Here is a 12,500-nt window from a genome sequence, read left to right as displayed (position 1 = left end):
GTGCGCAAGGCTAGTGTGCAAGGCTTGTGCGCATTGGCAGGTAGCCCACCACCATGCACGATCCAAATGCCACTCAAGCGACAACACGGTGCCAAGCCGGGCATGGTGTGCACTCAAAACCAATCAACGGACAGAGGTCATGCGTCATGGGGGGGATCTAGCAAGGCCATGGGGAAGGTCATGGAGGACCTTGGAAGCAAGCGCAAGACGAGAGCGAATCGAACAAGGGGCCAGGACGGGGCCTTGTGCCCATGGTCTTCGCAAGACTGCGTCCAAGGCGCCCGAAAGCCCAAGGGAACCCAAACCCGGCCGACACTTGCAATCGCACATGCTCTCTGCAACACACCATCAATGCCGCCCAACGGGGCCAGCACGAGCAGTCATCCGCGGTCCCCTGGCCCTGCGCACGTTTGTCTTTGAAACCGAGCATCAATGCCACAGAAAGTGCTGGGGCGCCAGCTGGAGCCATCATCCGCGTTGCCATGGCTCGCTTGGCCTTGGCTTGCCAGTCCCCGACACGAGCAATCGCGCATTTTCTTTGCAACCGACCATCAATGCCGCCCAACGAGGCCAGCACGAGCAGTCATCCGCGGTCCCCTGGTCCTGCGCACGTTTGTCTTTGAAACCGAGCATCAATGCCACAGAAAGTGCCGGGGCGCCAGCTGGAGCCATCATCCGCGTTGCCATGGCTCGCTTGGCCTTGGCTTGCCAGTCCCCGACACGAGCAATCGCGCATTTTCTTTGCAACCGACCATCAATGCCGCCCAACGAGGCCAGCACGAGCAGTCATCCGCGGTCCCCTGGCCCTGCGCACGTTTGTCTTTGAAACCGAGCATCAATGCCACAGAAAGTGCCGGGGCGCCAGCTGGAGCCATAATCCGCGTTGCCATGGCTCGCTTGGCCTTGGCTTGCCAGTCCCCGACAGGAGCAATCGCGCATTTTCTTTGCAACCGACCATCAATGCTGCCCAACGAGGCCAGCACGAGCAGTCATCCGCGGTCCCCTGGCCCTGCGCACGTTTGTCTTTGAAACCGAGCATCAATGCCACAGAAAGTGCCGGGGCGCCAGCTGGAGCCATCATCCGCGTTGCCATGGCTCGCTTGGCCTTGGCTTGCCAGTCCCCGACACGAGCAATCGCGCATTTTCTTTGCAACCGACCATCAATGCCGCCCAACGAGGCCAGCACGAGCAGTCATCCGCGGTCCCCTGGCCCTGCGCACGTTTGTCTTTGAAACCGAGCATCAATGCCACAGAAAGTGCCCGGGCTCCAGCTGGAGCCATCATCCGACGTGCCATGGCTTTGGTCCCATGGTCTTCGCAACCGAGCATTCGTGACACCCGACGGGGCCAGGACACCAACCCTTCCGACACGAGCATTCGCGCATGTTCTTTGGCCACACAACGGCGCCAGCACGAGCAAAATCATCAGCGGTGCGGTGGCCTTGCACGGCCTTTTGTCTTTGGAACCAACCATCAGTGCCACGGGAAGTGCCGGAGTCCCGGCATCCGCGGTGCCAAGTCATTGCGCCCTTGGTCTCTGCAGCGGGGCATGCCGGGCACTCCCAACCATTGCAAGCAAGCAAGAAAGAAACTAAGTAAGTAAGTAAGTATTACATATAGGGGCGGGACATGCGGGGAGTTCTGCGAAACGTGCACTACGGGGCACACGCGTACCTACCGGGGCATACAGACCCCTATTGGGGCACACGTGTGCATATCGGGGCATACCGGGCCTATCAGGGCACACGCGTACATACCGGGGCATACCGAGCCCTACTGGGGCACACGTGCGCATATCGGGGCGTACCAAGCCTATCGGGGCATTCGCATGTATCCCAAGGCATACCGAGTCTATCCGGGCATACGCGTTCATACCGGGGCGTAACGGGCCTATCGGGGCATACTTGGGCATATCCGGGCAAAAAATGCCCAAAACTTGCGCAACCTTGGCAACCGTGGTCCATTCCTCACTATATGCCATGGCCTTGTGCCCATGGTCTTCACAAGACAGCATCCAAGGCGCCTGAAAGGCCAAGGGAGCCCAACCCAGCAATGCCCAGCCAAGGCCAGGCATTCCAGTGCCTGCCCGGGCAAAAACGCCCAAAGCATGCCCCATTCCTTAGCCTATCCAGGCAAAAACGCCCAAAACCAGCCCATTCCAGTGCCTATCCGGGCAAAAACGCCCAAAGCATGCCCATTCCTTAGCCTGTCCAGGCAAAAACGCCCAAAACCAGCACATTCCAGTGCCTATCCGGGCAAAAACGCCCTAAACCTGCGCATTCCAGCGCCCCGCAGCATGCCACCCTCCTATAGGGTTTGCGCAACCAACCCGCCTAACCACCAGTGGCAACCAAAGGTGCTGTTAGCGACGACTTCTGAAGACGCAACGAGACGCGACGGGTTTGCGCCCAGACGCGACGAGACGATGCGGGATCTGCGCCCAACCATGCCTACACCCGCCGACTTGTTGCGGGAGCTGCTTGCCCAAGCATGCCTAGCGTGCAAGGCCTGCGTGCCCAAGGTCTGTGTGCAAGGCTAGTGCCCAAGGCTAGTCCGCAAGGCTAGTGCCCAAGGCTAGTGAGCAAGGCCTGGGTGCAAGGCTAGTGTGCAAGGCTTGTATGCAAGGCTAGTGTGCAAGGCTGCTGTGCAAGGCTTGTGGGCAAGGCTGGTGCGCAAGGCTAGTGCCCAAGGGTTGTGTGCAAGGCTAGTGCCCAAGGCTAGTGCGCAAGGCTCGTGCCCAAGGCTTGTTCGCAAGGCTTGTGTGCAAGGCTAGTGCGATGGGCCAGTGCCCAAGGCTTGTGAGCAAGGCTTGTATGCATGGCTTGTGCGCAAGGCTTGTGTCCAAGGCTTTTGTGCAAGGCTCGTGCGCAAGGCTAGTGTGCAAGGCTTGTGCGCATTGGCAGGTAGCCCACCACCATGCACGATCCAAATGCCACTCACGCGACAACACGGTGCCAAGCCGGGCATGGTGTGCACTCAAAACCAATCAACGGACAGAGGTCATGCGTCATGGGGGGGATCTAGCAAGGCCATGGGGAAGGTCATGGAGGACCTTGGAAGCAAGCGCAAGACGAGAGCGAATCGAACAAGGGGCCAGGACGGGGCCTTGTGCCCATGGTCTTCGCAAGACTGCGTCCAAGGCGCCCGAAAGCCCAAGGGAACCCAAACCCGGCCGACACTTGCAATCGCACATGCTCTCAGCAAAACACCATCAATGCTGCCCAACGGGGCCAGCACGAGCAGTCATCCGCGGTCCCCTGGCCCTGCGCACGTTTGTCTTTGAAACCGAGCATCAATGCCACAGAAAGTGCCGGGGCGCCAGCTGGAGCCATCATCCGCGTTGCCATGGCTCGCTTGGCCTTGGCTTGCCAGTCCCCGACACGAGCAATCGCGCATTTTCTTTGCAACCGACCATCAATGCCGCCCAACGAGGCCAGCACGAGCAGTCATCCGCGGTCCCCTGGTCCTGCGCACGTTTGTCTTTGAAACCGAGCATCAATGCCACAGAAAGTGCCGGGGCGCCAGCTGGAGCCATCATCCGCGTTGCCATGGCTCGCTTGGCCTTGGCTTGCCAGTCCCCGACAGGAGCAATCGCGCATTTTCTTTGCAACCGACCATCAATGCTGCCCAACGAGGCCAGCACGAGCAGTCATCCGCGGTCCCCTGGCCCTGCGCACGTTTGTCTTTGAAACCGAGCATCAATGCCACAGAAAGTGCCGGGGCGCCAGCTGGAGCCATCATCCGCGTTGCCATGGCTCGCTTGGCCTTGGCTTGCCAGTCCCCGACACGAGCAATCGCGCATTTTCTTTGCAACCGACCATCAATGCCGCCCAACGAGGCCAGCACGAGCAGTCATCCGCGGTCCCCTGGCCCTGCGCACGTTTGTCTTTGAAACCGAGCATCAATGCCACAGAAAGTGCCCGGGCTCCAGCTGGAGCCATCATCCGACGTGCCATGGCTTTGGTCCCATGGTCTTCGCAACCGAGCATTCGTGACACCCGACGGGGCCAGGACACCAACCCTTCCGACACGAGCATTCGCGCATGTTCTTTGGCCACACAACGGCGCCAGCACGAGCAAAATCATCAGCGGTGCGGTGGCCTTGCACGGCCTTTTGTCTTTGGAACCAACCATCAGTGCCACGGGAAGTGCCGGAGTCCCGGCATCCGCGGTGCCAAGTCATTGCGCCCTTGGTCTCTGCAGCGGGGCATGCCGGGCACTCCCAACCATTGCAAGCAAGCAAGAAAGAAAGTAAGTAAGTAAGTAAGTATTACATATAGGGGCGGGACATGCGGGGAGTTCTGCGAAACGTGCACTACGGGGCACACGCGTACCTACCGGGGCATACCGACCCCTATTGGGGCACACGTGTGCATATCGGGGCATACCGGGCCTATCAGGGCACACGCGTACATACCGGGGCATACCGAGCCCTACTGGGGCACACGTGCGCATATCGGGGCGTACCAAGCCTATCGGGGCATTCGCATGTATCCCAAGGCATACCGAGTCTATCCGGGCATACGCGTTCATACCGGGGCGTAACGGGCCTATCGGGGCATACTTGGGCATATCCGGGCAAAAAATGCCCAAAACTTGCGCAACCTTGGCAACCGTGGTCCATTCCTCACTATATGCCATGGCCTTGTGCCCATGGTCTTCACAAGACAGCATCCAAGGCGCCTGAAAGGCCAAGGGAGCCCAACCCAGCAATGCCCAGCCAAGGCCAGGCATTCCAGTGCCTGCCCGGGCAAAAACGCCCAAAGCATGCCCCATTCCTTAGCCTATCCAGGCAAAAACGCCCAAAACCAGCCCATTCCAGTGCCTATCCGGGCAAAAACGCCCAAAGCATGCCCATTCCTTAGCCTGTCCAGGCAAAAACGCCCAAAACCAGCACATTCCAGTGCCTATCCGGGCAAAAACGCCCTAAACCTGCGCATTCCAGCGCCCCGCAGCATGCCACCCTCCTATAGGGTTTGCGCAACCAACCCGCCTAACCACCAGTGGCAACCAAAGGTGCTGTTAGCGACGACTTCTGAAGACGCAACGAGACGCGACGGGTTTGCGCCCAGACGCGACGAGACGATGCGGGATCTGCGCCCAACCATGCCTACACCCGCCGACTTGTTGCGGGAGCTGCTTGCCCAAGCATGCCTAGCGTGCAAGGCCTGCGTGCCCAAGGTCTGTGTGCAAGGCTAGTGCCCAAGGCTAGTGCGCAAGGCTAGTGCCCAAGGCTAGTGAGCAAGGCCTGGGTGCAAGGCTAGTGTGCAAGGCTTGTATGCAAGGCTAGTGTGCAAGGCTGCTGTGCAAGGCTTGTGGGCAAGGCTGGTGCGCAAGGCTAGTGCCCAAGGGTTGTGTGCAAGGCTAGTGCCCAAGGCTAGTGCGCAAGGCTCGTGCCCAAGGCTAGTTCGCAAGGCTTGTGTGCAAGGCTAGTGCGATGGGCCAGTGCCCAAGGCTTGTGAGCAAGGCTTGTATGCATGGCTTGTGCGCAAGGCTTGTGTCCAAGGCTTTTGTGCAAGGCTCGTGCGCAAGGCTAGTGTGCAAGGCTTGTGCGCATTGGCAGGTAGCCCACCACCATGCACGATCCAAATGCCACTCACGCGACAACACGGTGCCAAGCCGGGCATGGTGTGCACTCAAAACCAATCAACGGACAGAGGTCATGCGTCATGGGGGGGATCTAGCAAGGCCATGGGGAAGGTCATGGAGGACCTTGGAAGCAAGCGCAAGACGAGAGCGAATCGAACAAGGGGCCAGGACGGGGCCTTGTGCCCATGGTCTTCGCAAGACTGCGTCCAAGGCGCCCGAAAGCCCAAGGGAACCCAAACCCGGCCGACACTTGCAATCGCACATGCTCTCTGCAACACACCATCAATGCCGCCCAACGGGGCCAGCACGAGCAGTCATCCGCGGTCCCCTGGCCCTGCGCACGTTTGTCTTTGAAACCGAGCATCAATGCCACAGAAAGTGCCGGGGCGCCAGCTGGAGCCATCATCCGCGTTGCCATGGCTCGCTTGGCCTTGGCTTGCCAGGCCCCGACAGGAGCAATCGCGCATTTTCTTTGCAACCGACCATCAATGCCGCCCAACGGGGCCAGCACGAGCAGTCATCCGCGGTCCCCTGGCCCTGCGCACGTTTGTCTTTGAAACCGAGCATCAATGCCACAGAAAGTGCCGGGGCGCCAGCTGGAGCCATCATCCGCGTTGCCATGGCTCGCTTGGCCTTGGCTTGCCAGTCCCCGACACGAGCAATCGCGCATTTTCTTTGCAACCGACCATCAATGCCGCCCAACGAGGCCAGCACGAGCAGTCATCCGCGGTCCCCTGGCCCTGCGCACGTTTGTCTTTGAAACCGAGCATCAATGCCACAGAAAGTGCCCGGGCTCCAGCTGGAGCCATCATCCGACGTGCCATGGCTTTGGTCCCATGGTCTTCGCAACCGAGCATTCGTGACACCCGACGGGGCCAGGACACCAACCCTTCCGACACGAGCATTCGCGCATGTTCTTTGGCCACACAACGGCGCCAGCACGAGCAAAATCATCAGCGGTGCGGTGGCCTTGCACGGCCTTTTGTCTTTGGAACCAACCATCAGTGCCACGGGAAGTGCCGGAGTCCCGGCATCCGCGGTGCCAAGTCATTGCGCCCTTGGTCTCTGCAGCGGGGCATGCCGGGCACTCCCAACCATTGCAAGCAAGCAAGAAAGAAACTAAGTAAGTAAGTAAGTATTACATATAGGGGCGGGACATGCGGGGAGTTCTGCGAAACGTGCACTACGGGGCACACGCGTACCTACCGGGGCATACAGACCCCTATTGGGGCACACGTGTGCATATCGGGGCATACCGGGCCTATCAGGGCACACGCGTACATACCGGGGCATACCGAGCCCTACTGGGGCACACGTGCGCATATCGGGGCGTACCAAGCCTATCGGGGCATTCGCATGTATCCCAAGGCATACCGAGTCTATCCGGGCATACGCGTTCATACCGGGGCGTAACGGGCCTATCGGGGCATACTTGGGCATATCCGGGCAAAAAATGCCCAAAACTTGCGCAACCTTGGCAACCGTGGTCCATTCCTCACTATATGCCATGGCCTTGTGCCCATGGTCTTCACAAGACAGCATCCAAGGCGCCTGAAAGGCCAAGGGAGCCCAACCCAGCAATGCCCAGCCAAGGCCAGGCATTCCAGTGCCTGCCCGGGCAAAAACGCCCAAAGCATGCCCCATTCCTTAGCCTATCCAGGCAAAAACGCCCAAAACCAGCCCATTCCAGTGCCTATCCGGGCAAAAACGCCCAAAGCATGCCCATTCCTTAGCCTGTCCAGGCAAAAACGCCCAAAACCAGCACATTCCAGTGCCTATCCGGGCAAAAACGCCCTAAACCTGCGCATTCCAGCGCCCCGCAGCATGCCACCCTCCTATAGGGTTTGCGCAACCAACCCGCCTAACCACCAGTGGCAACCAAAGGTGCTGTTAGCGACGACTTCTGAAGACGCAACGAGACGCGACGGGTTTGCGCCCAGACGCGACGAGACGATGCGGGATCTGCGCCCAACCATGCCTACACCCGCCGACTTGTTGCGGGAGCTGCTTGCCCAAGCATGCCTAGCGTGCAAGGCCTGCGTGCCCAAGGTCTGTGTGCAAGGCTAGTGCCCAAGGCTAGTCCGCAAGGCTAGTGCCCAAGGCTAGTGAGCAAGGCCTGGGTGCAAGGCTAGTGTGCAAGGCTTGTATGCAAGGCTAGTGTGCAAGGCTGCTGTGCAAGGCTTGTGGGCAAGGCTGGTGCGCAAGGCTAGTGCCCAAGGGTTGTGTGCAAGGCTAGTGCCCAAGGCTAGTGCGCAAGGCTCGTGCCCAAGGCTAGTTCGCAAGGCTTGTGTGCAAGGCTAGTGCGATGGGCCAGTGCCCAAGGCTTGTGAGCAAGGCTTGTATGCATGGCTTGTGCGCAAGGCTTGTGTCCAAGGCTTTTGTGCAAGGCTCGTGCGCAAGGCTAGTGTGCAAGGCTTGTGCGCATTGGCAGGTAGCCCACCACCATGCACGATCCAAATGCCACTCACGCGACAACACGGTGCCAAGCCGGGCATGGTGTGCACTCAAAACCAATCAACGGACAGAGGTCATGCGTCATGGGGGGGATCTAGCAAGGCCATGGGGAAGGTCATGGAGGACCTTGGAAGCAAGCGCAAGACGAGAGCGAATCGAACAAGGGGCCAGGACGGGGCCTTGTGCCCATGGTCTTCGCAAGACTGCGTCCAAGGCGCCCGAAAGCCCAAGGGAACCCAAACCCGGCCGACACTTGCAATCGCACATGCTCTCAGCAAAACACCATCAATGCTGCCCAACGGGGCCAGCACGAGCAGTCATCCGCGGTCCCCTGGCCCTGCGCACGTTTGTCTTTGAAACCGAGCATCAATGCCACAGAAAGTGCCGGGGCGCCAGCTGGAGCCATCATCCGCGTTGCCATGGCTCGCTTGGCCTTGGCTTGCCAGTCCCCGACACGAGCAATCGCCCATTTTCTTTGCAACCGACCATCAATGCCGCCCAACGAGGCCAGCACGAGCAGTCATCCGCGGTCCCCTGGTCCTGCGCACGTTTGTCTTTGAAACCGAGCATCAATGCCACAGAAAGTGCCGGGGCGCCAGCTGGAGCCATCATCCGCGTTGCCATGGCTCGCTTGGCCTTGGCTTGCCAGTCCCCGACAGGAGCAATCGCGCATTTTCTTTGCAACCGACCATCAATGCTGCCCAACGAGGCCAGCACGAGCAGTCATCCGCGGTCCCCTGGCCCTGCGCACGTTTGTCTTTGAAACCGAGCATCAATGCCACAGAAAGTGCCGGGGCGCCAGCTGGAGCCATCATCCGCGTTGCCATGGCTCGCTTGGCCTTGGCTTGCCAGTCCCCGACACGAGCAATCGCGCATTTTCTTTGCAACCGACCATCAATGCCGCCCAACGAGGCCAGCACGAGCAGTCATCCGCGGTCCCCTGGCCCTGCGCACGTTTGTCTTTGAAACCGAGCATCAATGCCACAGAAAGTGCCCGGGCTCCAGCTGGAGCCATCATCCGACGTGCCATGGCTTTGGTCCCATGGTCTTCGCAACCGAGCATTCGTGACACCCGACGGGGCCAGGACACCAACCCTTCCGACACGAGCATTCGCGCATGTTCTTTGGCCACACAACGGCGCCAGCACGAGCAGAATCATCAGCGGTGCGGTGGCCTTGCACGGCCTTTTGTCTTTGGAACCAACCATCAGTGCCACGGGAAGTGCCGGAGTCCCGGCATCCGCGGTGCCAAGTCATTGCGCCCTTGGTCTCTGCAGCGGGGCATGCCGGGCACTCCCAACCATTGCAAGCAAGCAAGAAAGAAAGTAAGTAAGTAAGTAAGTATTACATATAGGGGCGGGACATGCGGGGAGTTCTGCGAAACGTGCACTACGGGGCACACGCGTACCTACCGGGGCATACCGACCCCTATTGGGGCACACGTGTGCATATCGGGGCATACCGGGCCTATCAGGGCACACGCGTACATACCGGGGCATACCGAGCCCTACTGGGGCACACGTGCGCATATCGGGGCGTACCAAGCCTATCGGGGCATTCGCATGTATCCCAAGGCATACCGAGTCTATCCGGGCATACGCGTTCATACCGGGGCGTAACGGGCCTATCGGGGCATACTTGGGCATATCCGGGCAAAAAATGCCCAAAACTTGCGCAACCTTGGCAACCGTGGTCCATTCCTCACTATATGCCATGGCCTTGTGCCCATGGTCTTCACAAGACAGCATCCAAGGCGCCTGAAAGGCCAAGGGAGCCCAACCCAGCAATGCCCAGCCAAGGCCAGGCATTCCAGTGCCTGCCCGGGCAAAAACGCCCAAAGCATGCCCCATTCCTTAGCCTATCCAGGCAAAAACGCCCAAAACCAGCCCATTCCAGTGCCTATCCGGGCAAAAACGCCCAAAGCATGCCCATTCCTTAGCCTGTCCAGGCAAAAACGCCCAAAACCAGCACATTCCAGTGCCTATCCGGGCAAAAACGCCCTAAACCTGCGCATTCCAGCGCCCCGCAGCATGCCACCCTCCTATAGGGTTTGCGCAACCAACCCGCCTAACCACCAGTGGCAACCAAAGGTGCTGTTAGCGACGACTTCTGAAGACGCAACGAGACGCGACGGGTTTGCGCCCAGACGCGACGAGACGATGCGGGATCTGCGCCCAACCATGCCTACACCCGCCGACTTGTTGCGGGAGCTGCTTGCCCAAGCATGCCTAGCGTGCAAGGCCTGCGTGCCCAAGGTCTGTGTGCAAGGCTAGTGCCCAAGGCTAGTGCGCAAGGCTAGTGCCCAAGGCTAGTGAGCAAGGCCTGGGTGCAAGGCTAGTGTGCAAGGCTTGTATGCAAGGCTAGTGTGCAAGGCTGCTGTGCAAGGCTTGTGGGCAAGGCTGGTGCGCAAGGCTAGTGCCCAAGGGTTGTGTGCAAGGCTAGTGCCCAAGGCTAGTGCGCAAGGCTCGTGCCCAAGGCTAGTTCGCAAGGCTTGTGTGCAATGCTAGTGCGATGGGCCAGTGCCCAAGGCTTGTGAGCAAGGCTTGTATGCATGGCTTGTGCGCAAGGCTTGTGTCCAAGGCTTTTGTGCAAGGCTCGTGCGCAAGGCTAGTGTGCAAGGCTTGTGCGCATTGGCAGGTAGCCCACCACCATGCACGATCCAAATGCCACTCACGCGACAACACGGTGCCAAGCCGGGCATGGTGTGCACTCAAAACCAATCAACGGACAGAGGTCATGCGTCATGGGGGGGATCTAGCAAGGCCATGGGGAAGGTCATGGAGGACCTTGGAAGCAAGCGCAAGACGAGAGCGAATCGAACAAGGGGCCAGGACGGGGCCTTGTGCCCATGGTCTTCGCAAGACTGCGTCCAAGGCGCCCGAAAGCCCAAGGGAACCCAAACCCGGCCGACACTTGCAATCGCACATGCTCTCTGCAACACACCATCAATGCCGCCCAACGGGGCCAGCACGAGCAGTCATCCGCGGTCCCCTGGCCCTGCGCACGTTTGTCTTTGAAACCGAGCATCAATGCCACAGAAAGTGCCGGGGCGCCAGCTGGAGCCATCATCCGCGTTGCCATGGCTCGCTTGGCCTTGGCTTGCCAGGCCCCGACAGGAGCAATCGCGCATTTTCTTTGCAACCGACCATCAATGCCGCCCAACGGGGCCAGCACGAGCAGTCATCCGCGGTCCCCTGGCCCTGCGCACGTTTGTCTTTGAAACCGAGCATCAATGCCACAGAAAGTGCCGGGGCGCCAGCTGGAGCCATCATCCGCGTTGCCATGGCTCGCTTGGCCTTGGCTTGCCAGTCCCCGACACGAGCAATCGCGCATTTTCTTTGCAACCGACCATCAATGCCGCCCAACGAGGCCAGCACGAGCAGTCATCCGCGGTCCCCTGGCCCTGCGCACGTTTGTCTTTGAAACCGAGCATCAATGCCACAGAAAGTGCCGGGGCGCCAGCTGGAGCCATCATCCGACGTGCCATGGCTTTGGTCCCATGGTCTTCGCAACCGAGCATTCGTGACACCCGACGGGGCCAGGACACCAACCCTTCCGACAGGAGCATTCGCGCATGTTCTTTGGCCACACAAAGGCGCCAGCACGAGCAAAATCATCCGCGGTGCGGTGGCCTTGCACGGCCTTTTGTCTTTGGAACCAACCATCAGTGCCACGGGAAGTGCCGGAGTCCCGGCATCCGCGGTGCCAAGTCATTGCGCCCTTGGTCTCTGCAGCGGGGCATGCCGGGCACTCCCAACCATTGCAAGCAAGCAAGAAAGAAAGTAAGTAAGTAAGTAAGTATTACATATAGGGGCGGGACATGCGGGGAGATCAGCGAAACGTGCATTACGGGGCACACGCGTACCTACCGGGGCATACCGACCCCTATTGGGGCACACGTGTGCATATCGGGGCATACCGGGCCTATCGGGGCACACGCGTACATACCGGGGCATACCGAGCCCTACTGGGGCACACGTGCGCATATCGGGGCGTACCAAGCCTATCGGGGCATACGCATGTATCCCAAGGCATACCGAGTCTATCCGGGCATACGCGTTCATACCGGGGCGTAACGGGCCTATCGGGGCATACTTGGGCATATCCGGGCAAAAAATGCCCAAAACTTGCGCAACCTTGGCAACCGTGGTCCATTCCTCTCTATATGCCTAGCCTTGGCAACCGTGGTCCATTCCTCACTATATGCCATGGCCTTGTGCCCATGGTCTTCCCAAGACAGCGTCCAAGGCGCCCGGAAGGCCAAGGGAGCCCAACCCAGCGATGCCCTGCTATGGCAAGCCAAGGCCAAGCATTCCGGTGCCTATCCGGGCAAAAATGCGATTCCTCTCTATATGCCTAGCCTTGGCAACCGTGGTCCATTCCTCACCATATGCCATGGCCTTGTGCCCATGGTCTTCCCAAGACAGCGTCCAAGGCGCCCGGAAGGCCAAGGGAGC

The sequence above is a fragment of the Tasmannia lanceolata genome, unplaced genomic scaffold (genome assembly GCF_043159265.1).
Source record: "Tasmannia lanceolata isolate RefF3 unplaced genomic scaffold, GAP_Taslan_0.1 ptg000101l, whole genome shotgun sequence".
Lineage (NCBI taxonomy): Eukaryota > Viridiplantae > Streptophyta > Magnoliopsida > Canellales > Winteraceae > Tasmannia > Tasmannia lanceolata.
Note: the sequence above shows the minus strand (reverse complement) of the source record.